The sequence below is a fragment of the Aquarana catesbeiana genome, linkage group LG10 (assembly GCF_042186555.1).
Source record: "Aquarana catesbeiana isolate 2022-GZ linkage group LG10, ASM4218655v1, whole genome shotgun sequence".
NCBI classification, from domain to species: Eukaryota; Metazoa; Chordata; class Amphibia; order Anura; family Ranidae; genus Aquarana; species Aquarana catesbeiana.
The window spans coordinates 241,205,522-241,225,594 of NC_133333.1; positions in this window are offsets into that span (position 1 = coordinate 241,205,522).

Here is a 20,073-nt window from a genome sequence, read left to right on the forward strand (position 1 = left end):
ATATTCATTACAGCATGGCTGTGGCAGCATGGCAGTGGGCAAGAAGCGGAGCAGGTCTACATGAAGGTGGACTTCTGTCCCTTTCTGAATGCTGGGGATGCCTTGAATGCCACCCACCCTGGATAAGGTCATGCGTTTCCATGTGCTAGTGGCCAGATCGCCTGCACCATGGAAATGTTTGAGGCTGTGCAAAAATTTTAATTTGCAGGGCAGTGTCCCTGAAAATCCCAGACAGCACACCAGGTTGCTGAGAAATGCTATTGCAGACCATGGGTTATGCAGTTGCCTTTAAGTGATTGGACACTGGCAAACAAAGTTGTAAGGGTAGCCCCAATATAAACACTCCTTCTCCCAGAAAGCCTCAGTTTTTGGCAAGCAATAAAGAGGGAGTCATGAGGAAAATAAGGGGAAACCTGTGTCCTGTCATGTACTCCAAAATATGGGTTTTACAGTTAAAAGTCAAAAATCCTATTTTCTTAATCGTACATTACAGGACACAGAGCTCTTACCCATGGGAAGTCCAAAAGCATAACAACTGAAGGATGAGCAACATAGCAAACAAACATTAAAAGGCCCAGGTGACAACAGGTCAAAAGAGAGCTTGATAACTTAGAGAGCAGCCCAAAGCACTTTACACCCAAAACTGGCATCAGATGGGGCCTGAACATCCATTTTTGAAATTGTAACACGTTTGTGAACAGAAGACCTGGTGGCAGCCTTGAAAATCTGGGAAACAGAACAAAAATGTCTGATGCTGAAAAGCCCATGAAGCACTGATAGATATGGTTAAGTGTGCCTTAGCAGGGAAGGGTGGAACTGTATCCTTTAGACCAATGGTCTTCAAACTGCAGCCCACAGGCTAAATGCCCTCGGGGCACCATTCCTCCCACTGACATCAGCAATGGGACATTGTTTCTCCCAATGACACCAACAATAGAGCACTATTCTTCCCAATGACACCAACAATGGGGCACTATTCCTCCCAATGATACCAAGAATGGGGCACCATTCCTCCCAATGATACCAAGAATGGGGCACTAATCCTCCCAATGATACCAATGATGGGACACTATTCCTTCCCATGACACCAATGATGGGGCACTATTCCTCCCAATGATACCAATAATGGGGCACTATTCCTCCCAATGACACCAACGATAGGGCACTATTCCGCTCATACCAATGACTGGGCACTATCCCCACTCCTACTGACCAGAGATGCTATGTCTTTTTTTTTTTTTACCCACTGACCACACAATTGCAAACTGTCGCCTGCAAGGCAAACGTGACCATCTAGCCTTTTCATGGTAGGGACATTTTCCTGTGGGCTAAAGAAAGTGCCCCATACAAAGTGTGCCATAGTGCAACAATGATTAGTGGCCATGGTGAAAGGTGGGTGTTGTCCTAAAGAATATGATTTATTGTAACATCTTTTTCATATACATATGCTAAAAATGGATGATTGTAAAGAATGAATTGTAAATAAAGAATTACTTTATCAGCTAAATAAAATGACTTCTGCTCTGTGAAAATCATAAATAAAATACCATGCCACCATCACAAATAATCCCAATCATTCAGCTTCCTTTTAAAAACAAGCACAACACATTTTACAATGTTGTGTCCTTCCAGCATGGACTACTCTTCAGCTCCCTGCATTTAGCTGTATAATATCTCAGAGCTGCCAAGGAAGTCAGTGCTGGAAGATCTCCCTCTGCAGGTCTGAACAAGGTGCAGGTAGCTATACAACATCAAGCAGCTATCGCTTAATGTGGGTCTCAGTATTATTGAGATCTAAATGGGGGAGCAGAGAACCAGGCCCTTAGCCCAAAATATATTATTTGTACTGTCCAGTGGGTAAGTATCCTCATACCCCTCAGCCTAGTCCTCCCCTGCTTCCAAATATCAAAGAGCATATTCTACGTTTAGTGCTCTCCCATAATGCAGTTCTCGGTGCCTGAAAAAGTCAAGCCTAAACACAGTCACACAGGGATGCAGGGGAGCGGGCTTAGCCATTTTCAAGAAGTGATTTTCAGGAACAGTCAGTATTTGCATGGGAACTCTGCAGAAGCGAGGAAAGAGGTGATGGGCAGCAGGACTGGTTTTGAGGTAAGACGCAAGAAGGCACCCAGTACACAATGGGGGAGGTTTATTTATTTATTTTTAGGGTGGGGGGGGAGGTTGAAGACATGTGCTTTAACAACTAAATCAAAATAGCTGAATGACTAAGTGTAGTAATGGCCAATGATAGGATTATTATATAAATGACTGGCCATCTCTAGATATGCAGTGAATATGCAAAACATATCTGATTATTAAAGTGGTTCTAAAACCTTACCATTTTTTACCTTAAAGTGGAGCTTTGGGCCACAATAAAAAATTAGCAAACAGGCAGGAATTTTAATGCAGAAGAGACACGCTTTTGCAATGTCGAATCTGACTGAACTCCTGCACATGCACGGGAGTGACGTCATACTCGCCTGGCCAATAAAAGCGGTCAGCCATTGAGACCCGGAAGCCGGCTGTCCGAAGATGTCAGCGGCTGGGCAGGGAGCTCGGGGACATCACATCATTGGAACAGAGGTGAGTATAGTTCCACTGTAATGCATTCACTGAATTAAGTTAAAAATGTTTAGGTATTAGTATCGCCCCCCCACCCCCCTCCCTTACCTGAGCCACCACTTGATCCAGGACTGTGCCCATCTGTAGCGTCTCTCTCTGCTCTCACAGGCTTTGCTTTGCACAGTCAAATTCTGTGACCGAGCAGAGCCAAGCTGTGCTGTCTGTGTCTACGGACGCAGGCAGCGTGGCTTGGGACTGAGCCCACAGGTCTGTCAACATAGGAAACAACTTCCTATGGTGGTACACAGAGAAGAGGAGGAGCCAGGAGTGCTGGCGAGAGACCTCAGAATAGAAATATCAGGGCCGCTCTGTGCAACTCTATTGCACAGGGCAGGTAAGTTTAACATGTTTTTTTTTTGTTTTGTTTTTTTAAATTATACTTTACAGACACTTTAAAGGGTTATCTCTGGTCTCCTAGCTGATCTAAACCTCCTTCCACTGAATGTCTCTCTAAATGTTGCTCACTCGCTGAGATGTATAGATCCAGGCTGGTAGAACCTTGAAGGCTGTCATTATTCATTTAAGCAGTGCTGCTGTATATTAAGTCACCATTATTCCACTTTCCATCATAAAATCATTTTTTTCTCTTAATGGAGAAAATGCCAAATGTTGGAAAATTGTGAAAGCACAATGACATGCCCTGAGAGTGCCATCCCTGGGGGGGTGAAAACCCCTTCATTTTGTGATGCAAAAAGTCAATCTTCTACAGCTGCAGCATGCTCAGTCTGACCTCTCAGCAGTCATTTCCCCAGAGTCACCATGCATAACCCCTTTAAATGATTTCATTAATTACTCACTTATGACTTTTCAGTCGACCTCAGGAAAATGCGGTTCCTGTCATTTCAAAAAGCCATTAAAGGGAAAGGTGTAATCATTAGTCTTAACGTTTTTTTTTTTTTTTGCCAGTCTTCAACTAACAACAAGCATCATAAATTCATAAATATAAAACCTCATGGACAACCATTTGAATATTGTATTAACTGCAGTTTCCAATAAAAGCTGGTCTAAGAAGCCCAGAAAATTAAAGGAGTAATGCCCCGTACACACGATCTGAAATTCTGCCAGCAAAAGTCCGATGTGAACTTTCGGTCGGAAATTGCGACCGTGTGTATGCTCCATCAGACTTTTGCTGGCGGCATTTCCACTAGCAAAAGATTGAGAGCAGGTTCTCTATTTTTTTTAACGGAAAAAGTTTCTATCGGAAATGTCGTTCGTCTGTATGCAATTCCGACGCGCAAAAAAACGCGCATGCTCAGAATCAAGTACGAGAGGGAAGTGCTCGGTCTGGTAAAGCTAGCGTTCGTAATGGAGATAGCACATTCGTCACGCTGCAGATTATTGGATCTTTTAATGCAGCGCATTCTTTTGTTCTTTATAATGCTAGAATAATGAATTTGTTTTGCTGCTGATATTCACACAAACTGATTTCTGACAAACTGATTTCTTTATTATTTCTCGTGATTTCCTGAACAATCTTTTTTGTTTTTAAAGCCAGATCTCCATAATAATGTTTAAAATTATTTTTTATAGTCATCTTTTTTTCTTTTTTTTTAATCAAAATCTCCTGTTTTTTTGATTATTTTTAAATTATTTTCTGGTGATCTCCATAATTTATTTATTTTTTTTGTGTCAAGTTTCCACAACAACATTATTATCTTGTATTTTTAAAGCTCAAGGAGGTTGGTTGGTGTCCCTTGTTAATTTGACATTGTATTTTTGAAATGTACCTGCCTACTCACAAACCTTTCTATTTGAAGAAAAACATATAGGCAAGTATTTTCATATAAAAAAAAATCTCCATTTATTCTGACTCAACAAAATAAAGAGGAAGGCAACCCTGGAGAAACTGCTTGAATTTGCGAAGCCTTTGTACCCCAGGGCACACATCAGCTCTTTGTAAATAAAAATTGGTAGCCTGAAAAGTCCATATAATAGAGAGCACAATCTGGTCCTGGACTCCCAGAGATCAGGAACAGCAGCAGATGACATATATTTCCCCAGGCTGTGGTATTACAACAGCCTGCGTCTTCTGTCAGACCATCCAGGCCATCACTTTCATGTCTTCCCTGCAGCCTTCCCTCCATGCTTCCCTGCAGCCTTTCCTGCAGCCTTCTCTGCAGCCTTCCTTGGAAGCTGTGGCTCTGGAGATGGACTTGTGGCAGGAGGAGGAGGAGGATGGGCGAGCGCACATAAGTGCATGTTATCAGTCATTTGGCCCCTCAACCCTTATGAAGGGCCTGAAAAATAATCTCCTCACAGATGAGGCATTGGCCCTCCTCCATTTGCTGCAATTTTGCAGCTACATAGCAGCCATAGGCCTCTTCAGCGTCGGGGGTGTTTTCAGGGCTGAATTAGCCTCCTTAATGAGGCCCAGTGCTGCTTCCTCCATGTTACTCCCCTTCCTGGCCCTTTTTGTTGTAAGGCGGAGGGGAGGCACCTGGGATTGGGTGAGGCTACTGGGCCTGGCCACATCCTGGCTGACACTTACCCCCACCTCCTGGCTGACACTTACCCCCGCCTCCTCCTGTCTGCCACATTCCAGAGCCTTGTCCTGGCTTAGTTCTTCCTGTATATGAAAAAGGGACATAGTTTTAGTTATTGGTTCATCAATCACACACAATTTTCAGCTCATGACTGTTGCAAATTGAATGTTAATAAATAGAAAAGATTATCATTCTGAGCACAGCATTTTTCATTCTTGTCACAATCATTTTTGGCCTCTACTGTCTATTGATATGTAAAACACTTTTTGTTAAATCATTCATTTGTTATCAATAATAACATCTAGTTAACAACAATCATTTTCGGACAATAAATATGTTCAAAAATTCTATACCTGGCTCCAGCTGGGCTCCTCAACTTCTTCCAGGATGGAAGGCCCAGGTTGGTCCTTGGAAACCTCAGCTGGGTTTGAGGGCAGGGTGGATGGAAGTGTAGAAAGTGATTCCCTGGCTTCAATCTGGTCTTCCAGAAACCGCATCCTGTTGTAGTACCACAGCTCCTGATTTCATGGAAGCCTGGACCTTAATAAGCTCCTTCCTATATGTGCTTCTCAAGCTACCAATTTTCTTCTCCACAAACTCGATGTCTGCGTCGGGGACCTGCGTCTTCACAAATTGCAGCAGTTTCTCCAGTGATGCCTTCCTAGCTGGTTTATTTCGATATAAGTGGTTTTTAACCTCCTACAAATTTCTCATATCCCTGTATCTGTCTATGAACTGGCCCATGAATTCAGGGTCTTTGAATTGTTTCATATTTGCTGCAAGACAACACATTTTTGATACTATAATGTCTGATATTGCCTTCAGTTTTTCAAGGTTGAACTTTGTAAGTTCCTGATTCGTGTATGTTATGTTTTGAAACATGCCTGTTTATATACTAAAAAAAAAATTTTAAAGGTAAAACTTTATAAAACCAAGATGTTGCTTTTTTACACAAAAATGTTTTATAACGCGCATGTGCACGGAGTAAAAGATTTTATACTCAACAATGTGTGGCTTCTTCTTTCAATGTTCAATACCAGTTTTTGTATTAAGTTGGTGTTTACAGTGACAATGGGTGTTATTTAATAATGGAAAAACCACTTGGCACTACAAGTGCACTAGGAGAACCTAGGAGACAGCTAAAAGAAACACAAGCAGTAAATCAAAATCAAGATTTTATCATATAATTTTTTTTTTCAAATAAAAAATATTTACAAATTTGCTGGCATAGCAATGGCCCCCCTACCCGTAAAATAATCAACATATTTTTGCCGCACTTCACGGGCACTTTGGGGGGGCAAGCCAGGATGGCCAGCTTCCAGGGCCGTCAGCTTATTTTCAGGAAGTACGGCCTCAGGCTCAACTGAGACAACATAATTAGGAGCATTTCTTTTTAAAAAGTTGCGAAGTATGCAGCATGCTAGAACTATGTGGTTCATTTTGTACTCCACCATATTAATTGCCGTAAGAAATAGGTGGAACCAGCTGGCCATTATCCCAAAGGCATTCTCCACGACTCTTCTGGCTCTGGCCAGCCGGTAATTAAAAACCCTCTTCTCCGGGGTGAGGGTCCTCTGGGGGAATGGCCTTATCAGGTGATCACTCAGACAGATGGGAGTCCTTCAACATTCTCTTCCGCAGGTGGCAATCCCAAGCCACCACTCTGGAAACGTCGGCAGAACTCGGTCTGGGCAAAGACTCCACCATCCGACATCTGGCCATTCTTCCCCACGTCCACATATAAAAATTCATATGTTGCCGACACCACCGCCATCAACACGATACTATTGAAACCCTTATAGTTAAAATAGTATGACCCCGAGTGGGGTAGTGGTACGATGCGGACATGTTTCCCATCGATTGCCCCTCCGCAAGTTAGGAAAGTCCCACCTCTCGGCAAACTGGGAGGCCACAGTCTGCCATTCCTGTGGTGTTGAAGGAAACTGTGAAGTCAAAGAAGAAAAAAAAATATTTGTACTTTTGCACATAGCAAGCAGATTAGACACAAACATTCTTGGCCAACATCAGTATAACATTTATTTTAAGGAATATTTAAAGACAAAAATATAAGGTCCACTTATCAGATTCCTCACCCCCTCTGATGGTCCATTGGAAAAATTTTAGGGGGGAGGGTTATAAATGAGTTTGGGACCCCCCCAAAAAAAGCCCCTGCCTGAATTTAAGGACAACAATAACATTTGGACACATTTTAGGGGATGTTTATGGTAAAGCACTACAATGGAGCTGACAAAATACAATGTTAAGTGACTAGGCTAGGTGTGTATGGGCCCAGGATAGCATGCTGGGGAGGTTAGTGAAGGCAAATATGCATGTAGGCCAACAAAGGAGCATTAAAAGCTTACAGCATGCATGGGCACAAAGGGGACATTCACAGTATATTACAATCATGGTAATTAGGGAATGATGAAAGAAATACAAAACATTAGCATACATTAAATACATAGAATGTGATGTTAAAGGAGAAAACTTACCCTAATATAGTCCTTCTACAGGACCTAAATGATGGCAGAACAGGTCTCTGGAATAATGATCCCTAGAGCCTGGGGGAGATGCCTGTAGAGAACTTAAGGTCCTGTAGACTTCTCCCTGTCGCCAGGTACCGCAAAATGGCGACTAGCCTCTGCTCGGGAGTGATGGTTTGCCGCATACAGGTGTCCTGCTTCATAATATAAGGGGACAGTGTGACGGATCCTATCCCACACTCCACTGAGTGCTTCCGTCAGTAACACCGCTTCCTCCAGTCCGACCATCAGAGAGATATATTATTATAGCTGCATTAAATACAAGTCTAGCCGAAAATAGCTTGTAGAATCTTGAATGCTTTATTGGACAGAATACAGCCTTTTTATACACATTTAACACAAGGAGTTAGATAACGAGGTAGGGCTGACTCATGGGTACTCCCCCCCTCCCCTCTAGCAAAAACTTAAAAGACAATTATATAATTAACATGTTAATTAACAGAACACTTGAGGCAGCCTGGTGACCAGACAGTTCGTCTCCGCAGGTTAATGTGATCAGCTCTTTCAAGAATCATGTATTGTTCAGAATTAACAACCAAGAATAGTCTTTGGGCAAATCCAAAAAAATAAAAGATTAATATAGAAATACCAAATAACAGGGTGAATGTGGACAGAAAAAGGTCCTTGCAGCCAGTGTCCGCGACAGTGCCCCCCCCGTCCCATAGTCCGGCAGACCCAACTAGATCCACCATGAGTCAGCTTGGGGCTGTCCGGGAGAGTTTTATAGTTCAGTTTGCTGGGAAAGTCCATCAGCATTCCCATTCTGCTTTCCTGGCCGATACTGTATGGTAAAATTGTAAGGCTGCAGTGCCAAGCTCCATCGTAACAAACGTCCATTATCCCCGGAGACCCGATTAAGCCAGATTAATGGATTGTGGTCGGTGAGCACCGTAAAAGATCATCCGTAGAGATAAGGTTGGAATTTCTTGAGAGCCCACACCAGCGCCAAACACTCCTTCTCCACGGCTGCATAACCGACTTCCCTGGGTAGCAGCTTCCGACTGATGTAGGCCACTGGGTGCTCACCGCCATCAGGTCCTACTTGGCTCAGTACTGCCCCCAGCCCAAATGTAGAGGCATCTGTGTGGACACAAAAACGTTTGGTTGGGTCAGGGGCAGCTAGAACAGGAGCTGAAGTTAGTGCATTTTTTAATCGTTGGAAGGCAGCTTCACACTCGGGGGACCACAGTACCTGTCGGGGAAGGTGCTTCTTAGTCAGGTCTGTCAGGGGCTTAGCGATGGAACTATATTGCGGGACAAATTTCCTATAGTACCCAGCTGTGCCGAGGAACGCCAGGACCTGGGTTTTAGTACGGGGGGGTCGGCCACTTGGCAACTGCCTCAATCTTAGCAGGCTCAGGTCGTTGTTGTCCACTGCCTACTCGATGTCCAAGGTACTTACCTCGGACATCCCTATGCTGCATTTCTCTGGCTTAAGGGTTAGTCCTGCAGCCTTGATGCGGTCTAACATGACACCCAGGTAAACCAGATGGTCCTCCCAGGTATCACTGTAGATCGCAATGTCGTCCAGATATGCACAAGCATAGTCCTGGAGGCCATCAAGGAGTTGGTCTACCATCCTCTGGAAAGTCGCCGGTGCATTCTTCATCCCAAATGGCATTACTTTAGACTGGTATAAGCCAAATGGGGTAATGAACGCCGATTTCGGAATAGATTCCGCATCCACAGGAATTTGCCAGTACCCTTTGCATAGGTCAAGGGTTGTCAGGAATTTTCCCCGAGCAATGCGATCTAACAGATCATCGACCCGGGGCATAGGGTAAGCATCAGTGGTGGTGCACTCATTTAACCTGCGGTAGTCTACACAGAAGCGAGTTGTGCCATCCCGCTTCGGTACAAGGACCACCGGGGAAGCCCAGGGGCTGCTGGATGGCTCAACGACTCCCAACTCAAGCATCTCCTTAATCTCATGACGCATCCCCTCTCTCACTGCGTCAGGTATCCGGTAAGCCGCCTGTCTTAGTGGCAGTTGTCCCGGGGTCTCCACACGGTGCACTGCCATAGTAGTGTACCCAGGGACTGTGGAGAACATTTCCCTTCTCTGACTAAGGACCTGTCTAGCTTGTTCTCTCTGCGTCGGCCCTAGCTGGTCGTCAAGCTTTATCGTCTCTATCCCTGCAGTAATTCTATTTAGCTCCGGGAGCACCAGCAGGGGAAGGTTCTCAGAATCTTCCACAGCTGGAGCACATATAGCGGCTACCTCTCCTGATCTTTCCCAGTATGCTTTCAACATGTTCACATGAAAGGTCCGTCGGACTCTTTCATCCGAACATTTAGCCACTAGGTAGGTTGTGTCACAGAGCTTTGCCACAACCCGGTAAGGTCCCTGCCAAGTGGCCTGTAACTTGTCCTGCTTGGTTGGCCTGAGGGCAAGAACCTTCTGCCCAACCTCCAGAGTGCGGTTCCGAGCAGTACGACCGTACCATCGTTTCTGCCGCCATTGGGCAGCCCGAAGGTTCTCCTGGACAGTGTCTGTGAGCTCCTTCAGTCTGTCCCTAAACTCAAGAACGTGCTACGATAGAGGACCCTTGGGGATCATTTCTCCCTTCCCAGTGGGCTCTGACTAGATCTAGGGGCCCCCTCACCCGCCTCCCATACAGTAACTCAAATGGGGAGAACCCGGTAGATTCCTGCGGCATCTCCCGATAAGCAAAGAGAAGGTGTGGCAGATGTCTCTCCCAATCCCTGTGAGAGGCTGCAAATGTCCTAAGCAGCTGTTTCAGTGTTCCATTGAACCTCTCACACAGTCCGTTGGTCTGGGGGTGATAGGGAGTTTATCCCACAGAGCCTCCATAACTGCTGAGTGAGCTCAGCAGTGAACTGGGTCCCCTGGTCAGAGATGATTTCCCGAGGGAAACCCACCCTGGCAAAGATCCGGAGCAAAGCATCAGCCACAGTTTCTGCATGGATATTTGCCAGGGGAATGGCCTCCGGGTACCGAGTGGCATAATCCACCACAGTAAGGATATATCTCTTCCCAGAAGGACTAGGTCTGGGCAATGGTCCAACCAGGTCTACAGCAATGCGGCTAAAGGGTTCATCAATGATCGGTAAAGGGTGTAGGGGAGCTTTCAGCGGGCCCCCATGCTTACCCACCCGCTGGCATGTGTCACAGATCCGGCAATACTGTCGGACATCCCCTGTAATCCCTGGCCAAAAAAACGACTGAGTCAGACGGTGAAGGGTCCGGGACATCCCCAGGTGTCCGGCTAAGGGTATGTCATGCCCAATGCGCAGCAGGTCATGCCGATATTTCGAAGGAGGGCACCTTCATCCGGGCTTGCTGGCGGGTGGTAACAGGATAGGCTTCTGGGGATACATCCAGGGAGAAGGCTGAATTTAAACGTCCCAAATCGTTGCCCAACAAAACCTCTGCAGGTAAGTTCTGCATTATTCCCACTTCCACTTCTTTGGCCCCCGAACCCCAATCAAGGTGAACCCTGGCAGTGGGGACCCGCATGACATTTCCCCCGGCCACCCGCACAGCCACAGACCGTCCTGTCTGCTCTGCCGGGTTTATCATTCGGGACTGTAACAGGGTAATAGTAGCTCCCGTGTCCCGCAGTCCCTGGGCAGCCCGACCATTAATCCACACGGCTTGTCGATGGTGCAAACGATTATCTGTAGTGGCAGCTTGCACAGGGTCTGCCTCATGTAGAATTCCAATATTCTCCTCGCTTGGGTAAGTCACATCATCTCTCTCCAGACAGTGTGCAGCAGCCCGGGCAGGTCCAAGGGGCCTGTTGTTCCGCGCGTCCTGGTTAACATTCTGCAGACAATACCTCCTAACATGCCCTGCTTGGTTGCATCTGTAGCAGAGGTCCCCTTTTCCTCGTGAAGATGGTAGCTGAGTGGGGCCGGGGATCGATGGCTGGTGTGGAGGGGCAACGCTCCGTGGAATGTTGGGGACAGGCCGAGCTGGGGTCTTAGGCTCTGGTTGTACAGTCCGCCTTGAATCCACGTATTGGTCAGCTAGGGTGGCAGCTTCATCTACTGTGACTGGCCGCCGATCCTTTACCCAGTCTCTAACTTCATGTGGGGTATGATCGTAGAATTGTTCCAGAAGGATTAGCTGGAGCGCATCTGCCATGGTAACAGCTTGGCACCCGGTCATCCAACTCTCCGCTGCTCGGGTCATTTGATGAGCCCATTCTGTGTAAGGCTCTCTCTCCTTTCGGCGGAGGTTGCGAAACCTCAAACGGTGTGCCTCTGGAGTAATGCCGAAGCGAGCCAATAGTCTTTCTTTTACCCGGTCATAGTCCTGGCTGATCTCATCAGGGACATTATTGTACGCCTCTGCAGCCCTTCCTGTGAGATGGCTGACCAGGAGCATGACCCAATCTGCTTTATTGACACCTTGGAGACCGCATTGCAGCTCAAACATTTGCAGGTACACACCCATCTCATTATTACCATCTTGAAACATGCGGAAGGCGGCATAGGGTAGCTTTTTGCGGGCCGCTGGAGCTTCCCGGTTGAACATAACTGACGCTCCTTGGTCCCGCTGGAGTTCAGCCATTCGCAGATGGGACACCTCTCGTAACACTTGACTGATAACCTCCTGCGGGGGGTGAGTACCATACAAGGCCAGTCGCCACTGGACGTCACGCTGGAACTCTGTCGCCTCTGAGGTATCTGCTGGTGGGTTGCTGGCCTGGTCAATCTCCATTAGTTCGGTGATGAGAGTCGCTTTGGATTTGTTGCTGGAGACTTTTCCATGGGCTTCCAAGAGATCCTTCAAGGTGCTGCGCTTGAGTCTGGCGTAGTGATGTTCCATCTGCTGTTAGGAGCAGGGGGTCCCGGTGGTGATTTGGGTGTGCCTAGGCAAGAGGAAGCATCCCAGAGCTTGCCACCAATTGTGACGGATCCTATCCCATGCTCCACTGAGTGCTTCCATCAGTAACACCGCTTCCTCCAGTCTGACCATCAGAGAGATATATTATTATAGCTGCATTAAATACAAGTCTAGCCGAAAATAGCTTGTAGAATCTTGAATGCTTTATTGGACAGAATACAGCCTTTTTATACACATTTAACACAAGGAGTTAGATAACGAGGTAGGGCTGACTCATGGATACTCCCCCCCCCCTCCCCTCTAGCAAAAACTTAAAAGACAATAATATAATTACCATGTTAATTAACACAACACTTAAAGTGGGGTTCCACCCAAAAAAACAAAAATACCTGAAAAATTCTAAAAAAAAAAACAAAAAAAATTTGGATTTTTTTTTTTTTTTTACTTACCTCTAAATGCCTGTTGCTAGGTGGTCCCTCGTAGTCTGCCCCTTCCTTTGCCTGGGCTGGTGACATCACTTCCCCCTCGGCACAGGAAGGGCTTGGCTCTGCTCCCTCCCTCCTGTCAATCATCTGGGACCCATTACAGGTCCCAGGTGATTGAGCGGCCAATCACGGCGCGCGGCACCGCTCGTGCATGCGCAGTGGATGCCAGGCTGTGAAGCCACAGCCCGGCGCCCACAGTTGAAATGCCGGCACCGACGAGCGGAGGGGGGGGACGAGCGGGGCTTCGATCCGACGCATCGCTGGACCCAGGGACAAGTAAGTGTCCAATTAAAAGTCAGCAGCTGCAGTATTTGTAGCTGCTGACTTTTAATTTTTTTTTTTTTAATGGAGCCCCTGGGTGGAACTCCTCTTTAAGGCAGCCTGGTGACCAGACAGTTCGTCTCCGCAGGTTAATGTGATCAGCTCTTTCAAGAATCATGTATTGTTCAGAATTAACAACCAAGAATAGTCTTTGGGCAAGTCCAAAAAAAATAAAAGATTAATATAGAAATACCAAATAACAGGGTGAATGTGGACAGAAAAAGGTCCTTGCAGCCAGTGTCCGCGACAGACAGCAAAGCCTACAGACGGTGAAAAACGGGGTCTGTCATCCGGAGAAAATTCCTGAAATCATCAGGGTTATTCTCCTGGATCTCCCGCAGCAAAGGCATATGAGAGAATTGGTCATGCTGGAGTAACCAATTCTTCGTCCATGAACTCCTCCCCGCCCTGTTCATGGACTGGGCTTGGGTCAAAGCAAGAACCCCAACACCAAGCCCCCGCACAGCACGAATTCTACGACGAGTACGTAACCGCAACATGGCTTCAAAATGGTCGGCTGGTCAGAACAAACTAACAGAACGCACTGAAGAACAGAAAGGCCTGTGAAGAACGAGCTGAAAATCAGAAACAAGCAGACAAGAACGCACTGGAAAACAGATATGAACTGACTACACGCACTGAAAACCAGATACAAACCAACAAGCACAAACTGAAGAGCCGTAATGATATGAAAAGCACGAGGCTGAAAAGCGTGAATCGTCTCTCACCAAACTTCTACTATTACGAGATAAACACAAGATAAACATGAGATTAGCAGAAGGAGCCCAAAGGGTGACATATTGGGTATTGAACTTCCCTTTTATAGTGCCGTCGTAAGTGTTGTACGTCACCGCGTTCTTGACGGTCGGAATTTGGTGTGACCGTGTGTATGCAAGACAAGCTTGAGCGGAATTCCGTCGGAAAAACCATCCAAGGCTTTTCCGACGAAAATTCCGATCGTGTGTACACGGCATTACAGTTTACAATAAATCTATTTTTGCATTACGTCCCTATTAATAAAATCTGTTATACAGCTGATTAGATCTCCAACATCTTACCAGTTGGATGGCCTCCAGGGAATAACAGACTCATGGACTGATTAAGCTGTTATTATGAGTATGGATTTTTGTCTGGGATTATAATACTCAGTCTAAATATGATTGTATAGTACAACATTGTCTTCTTATAATAGAAGTTATGTACATGTCACTGTTTTCACTGCAAATCCTGGGCGGTTTACGTTCCTCATTTAGAGATTGAAGGTGAAGCCAGCAGACCATTCCTTTATGCTCTTGCTATCTACTTTAGAGTCCTTACCCTGCTGGTTTACAGTACAGATAAAGCCTAAACATCCAAATGACATACAGCTTATTCAAGACTTATTAGTTGTGGTTGAAACAAAATATGGAAATAATAGCTTCTTTGGAGTAGAGTTTGGAGTCATTATATGGAGTAGAGGAAAACTAAGTAGCAAATGAGCCCTATAATAAAATACAATGCTATACAATATTGCTTGCTTAAAGTGGTTGTAACGGCTGAAGGTTTTCTTTTAAAACCTTCAGTGTGCAACTGCCCCCCCCCCCAGCCCCCCTAATACTTACCTAAGCCAGATCTTGATCCAGCGATGTGCATGAGACCCGAGGCTCTCCTGGGTCTCTCCCTCCTGATTGGCTGAGATGCTCCTGCTGTTGTCACTCATAGCCAGTAAGGCGGGAGCGGGGGTGGGGCTCAGCTGCGTTCTCTGTGTCTTATGGAAGCAGAGAGCCGGCTCGGGAGGGAGCTGGCACGAGTGCTCCAACAGCAAGCAGCTTGCTATAAGGGCACTCGGCAAGGGGAAGGGGCCCAGAGCGCTGGCGAGGGACCCGAGAAGAGGAGGATCGGGGCTGCTCAGTGCAAAACCAGTACACAGAGCAAGTAAGTGTAACATGTTTGTTACTTTTTTAATCAAATTATTTCCTTTACAATCACTTTAAAGGACTAGCCATGAATAGTCACCAGGAGGCGAATCTGAAGCAGAGCTTTGCTTGCTTATGTTAGAGCTTCCCCCTAAATGACTGGTGAGGAATATTCACAAAGCAGCTAGAAAGCTTCAGAAAGTGCAGATTTAAAGAATGGATGAAGCAGAAGCTGGGAGAGCCTTGCACTGATTACAACTTCCTCTCCAGCAAGAAGAACACTGAGCGGCACCAAATCTTACTCCAAATCTGATGAGAATAGCTATCACAGGCAGTGGTTCCTTAAATAATATCATGCCCCGTACACACGGTTGGATTTTCCGACGAAAAATGTGTGATAGGACCTCGTTGTCGGAAATTCCGACCGTTTGTGGGCTCCATCACACATTTCCATCGGATTTTCCGACACACAAAGTTTGAGAGCAGGCTATAAAATTTTCCGACAACAAATCCGGCGCACAAAGTGCCACGCATGCTCAGAATAAATAAAGAGATGAAAGCTATTGGCTACTGCCCCGTTTATAGTCCTGTAACGTCCCGTACGTGTTTTACATCACCGCGTTCAGAATGATCTGATTTTCCGTCAACTTTGTGTGACCGTGTGTATGCAAGACAAGTTTGAGCCAACATCTGTCAGAAAAAATCCTAGGATTTTGTTGTCGGAATGTCCGATCAATGTCCGACCGTGTGTACGGGGCATCACACTGCAGACATACAGCTATGAGGTTTATAGGAGAAGTATAGCTAAAGCTTTTTTGGCTACACGTCTCCTATGGATCACAAGAGTGCAGTTTGTTCTGCACTCCTGTGAGCCACTTTCAGCCAACAGGGGGCTAAAGCTTGCAATCGGCTGACGTCACGCAGCTGGTCCAGACTCTGGAAAGATCCAGACTTTACAGTCAGGATCCACCCAGATGCCTTTACTGTCAGCTGGCTTAGCATCTCAGCATGACACTAAGAGCGCTGGAGGGGCAGAGCAGAGAGCAGGTGACTGACAGTCACGACTCTCTGCTCAGGGCGGAGGGGGAGAACTGAGTGACCAGCTGTGTTTGATCGCTCAGTTCTCAGGGTAAAAGTGGCAGGGACAGCTGCAGCTGGGATCAGTGCTGCAGCCATCTAGAGGAGTATGATTTTTTTTCTGCATTTCCAAACTTCTCTTTTAAGACATAGGAAGTACGTTGATATTTAACACAAAAGGAATATCCAACAAAGTACTGCTTAGGCACAGTTATCAGTTCTAGGTAATCTAACACAGCAAACCTTAATTTTTTTTATTTCAGGTCCGCTTTTGAATTTAAAGCTGTCTGTCAACCACTTGCCGACCAGCCGCCGTCATTATACAGTGGCAGGTTGGCTCCCCTACACGAATCGCCGTAGGTGTATGTCGACCTCTTAAAGAGCGATAGGGGGCGCGCACAACACCGGAGCCGATGCAGGTGGCCGGCGGCCGCGATGTCCGCTGGCCAACCGCGATTGCTCCACAGAGAGCCAGAATGGGGATCTGTCAATGTAAACAGACAGATCTCTGTTCTGACAGGGGAGTAGAGAGAGATCTGCTGTTCCTAGTGATCAGAAACAGCGATCTCTGTCCTCCTCCAGTCACTTCACTCCCCCCCACAGTTAGAAACACCTCCCAGGGGGGGCGTGGCTTAGCGATGGCCGAGTGAGGACGCACTTTTGGAGAGCTCCTGGCATTGCCCCTCTCTAACCTGTAATCTAATGGTAATTACATAGTGGATACAAGGCATGCTATCGACCAAAAGGTACAGGACTCGTTCATCAACCAGCGGATCCAGGTCTTTAACCCCCCGGAGTGGTATCAAGCGATATTTCAAAGACTCACAGCAGATCTCACCAGGCGCCATTGTGACGGCACCTCGTGTGCACCCGAGGACAGAGGCTGACACGCTGGACTCACTAACCTCTTCCTCCACGTCTCTAACTCAGGACTCGCTATCAGAGATACCAATGGCATTCCGAGCAGACATGGCAGGATCGTCCCAATGTCTGAGTGGTATCCCGGACGACCTCCGGAGTATATTACAGGCCCTACCTACTAAAGCCGACATTGAGGCCTTGCCCTCGCGGTCGGACATGGAGTCCCTTATCCTGCGTGTGGAGGAGGCACACACTCGGGACATTCAAGAACTGAGAACGGGGATCCAAGACCTCACAGAAAGAGTGGATAATGGCGATCGGACAGTATCGTCACTTACACAGCGGGTCCTAGCCTTGGAACGTTTACAGGAGTCACAGGCCACACAGACCACCGAAGTGCAGCTACACATGGAGGACCTGGAGGACCGCAGCCGCCGTAATAACTTGCGGCTGCTGGGCATTCCAGAAGCCACAGGGTCGGAGGACTTGGTGGCCTCGGTCACAGCTATTTTCCACAAAGTCCTTGGTACCACTCCACCACAACTGGAGCTGGATAGGGTAAATAGAACTCTTGGGCCCAGGTCGCAGGACCCGGACAGGCCGCAGGACTTGCTGTGTAGGATACATAGATACACACAGAAAGAACTCATCCTCCGCAAGGCATAGGAGCAAGGCGAGGTTGAATTTGATGGTGCCATAGTTAAGATATTACCAGATCTATCCAGAGCCACACTGCAAAGGAGAGCCTTACTGAGACCGGCACTAGAACTGGCAAAACAACAGGGATGTACGTACCGCTGGGGATACCCTTTGGCGGTAACATTCCGAAATGGAACCTCCTCGTTCACCATGCGCTCTCCTGCGGACCTATCTGCCTTCTTTGAGTTCCTGGACACAGAACCGATTCAGGTACCGGATTGGCTAGCTTTCATCCCCAGGATGTCGACCCATTCAGGATCCAACACCCAAAGGAATCGCCAACTTCCCCGCCAGCAGAGATCCCGCCGGAGAACCCGTACAGTGTCTGCTGAAGATTCACGGGAAGTGTGACCATGAAGCGCACCAAATGATCAGGCATTAGTATATGTTTAATTTTTTCTTTTTTTACGTTATTTTGGTTGCTTTTTACCCCTGCACTGTTGACTGAGCCCTTCAAGCCAATAATAATGTAAACTCTGAGAAAATAGGGGATTGGTGCCGGTCACTAGTGAATAAATAAACTATTAACAGACTCTCACCACAAGGAAAACATTGCACCACAAATCTGAGTGAATAAAAAAGGTGAAACACAATATAATTTAGTATGTATAGATAAATATACACACTAAAACTGCCAGAAAGTGTGCAAACTGCTCAAAGTGAAGAAATATATATATAAAAAATAATAAATAAAAATATCTCCAAACAATAATATAAGTGGATAATCGATCAAGTGTACAAAAATAACACAAAATCCAAGAATAATAATTAATAAAACGTGTAAGTGAATTGTGCCCTGAAAAAACACAGTGTTACCCACTCCAGAGTGGGGTTATACAAATTATGTGAGGCTGGATAGTGATCAAATAGAAATAAAAACAAACGAAAAAATCAATATACATTTAGTGTGCATTAAAAATGTTGTGATCAAGAATTACTCAATAAAAATGAATGAATAAAAAAATGTTTTTGAAAAAATTTTTTTTAAAAACTGCCATGATAGTCTATGGTTTCAAGAAAAAATGTCCGTGCATGCAACACTTCCAAAAAAGTGCCGAAAAAATGCTAAATATATTAAAAAATGTCCAGTGTGTATAAAAGGTTCTTGTGCAGCAATCTAGTGTATCTTCAAATGGTTCCGGGTATGTCCGTCCCGATAAATATATACCGTCCTGTGTGGAGCCCCCTCTAGTGTCCCCACTCACCGAAGCGCCCAACCCCTGCAGGGGTAATAGGCATGTAGTCGTGAGTCCGATGATCCAAGCGGTCGGTGTCCCCTTCACCACCTTCTCTCCACTTGTGTCACCGGATCACTCTCAAATGGCATCCACCAGGACAAAATACCATATACAGGGAGAAGAGAAGAGCCTCATAGTGTGAATCCAAAGATAACTTTATTTAGCTAAAGCTTACATTAAAACTGAAAATAAAAAAGAAAACTAAAATCTGACAGCTCTCTGCCGGCTGGCTCCACGCCAGAAGCTGCGGACAGTGCAGTGTTAGGAGGCGTGCGTTCCACGGCCGTCTACAGAAACCACAAGTCAATGACATAGACAGAAGGTAAAAGAACGTATGCGTACCAAGAGGCCACGCCTTACGCGTTTCGTCATCAAGACGTCATCCGAGGCGCCAATAATAATAGCTCTGCAATATATCATTTACTATAGTCTGCATAGAAGACGTTGGCTGGAATGATTTGCGGCACGGGCTCTCCTCCTCCCTCTTGTGCATTGCTACCGCTGAACGCGTACTGTTTCACACCGAAGCGAACACAGCGTCATCAGCCCAAGGACTTTTTCCTCTTGCAAGCTCAGCGGATGCTGCAAACCAACAGGAAACTGGAGGATGCGTGACGTGGGATCATAAGCGCATATATCCCAGGAAGGTACTGCATCTCACCTTACGCTGCGGATCACGACCCCGGAAACAAGGAGACATGAAGATAAAATGGATCACGTGCAGCAGTAAAGAACTCTGTCACTAACAATATCACTGACACCAAGGACAGGGGGGACCCTGATATGGAACTATGTCATAAAATACGGGGCTCTGAAACAATAACACTACTCCCGGGAATGATTACAGGTGGTTACACACCCTCACTTCTGATTCCAAAATGATCCCAAAGCTCGTACTGGAGGGTGTTGGTGAGTTGTGGGGAGTGGGGGGAATACCTCTTAATGGTTTCCACTGGACTCAGGCATGGGACAGAGCACAAGCATCGGAGAGGTATAGGTTCATTACCTATAGAGGGTTGGATGGGAGCCATCC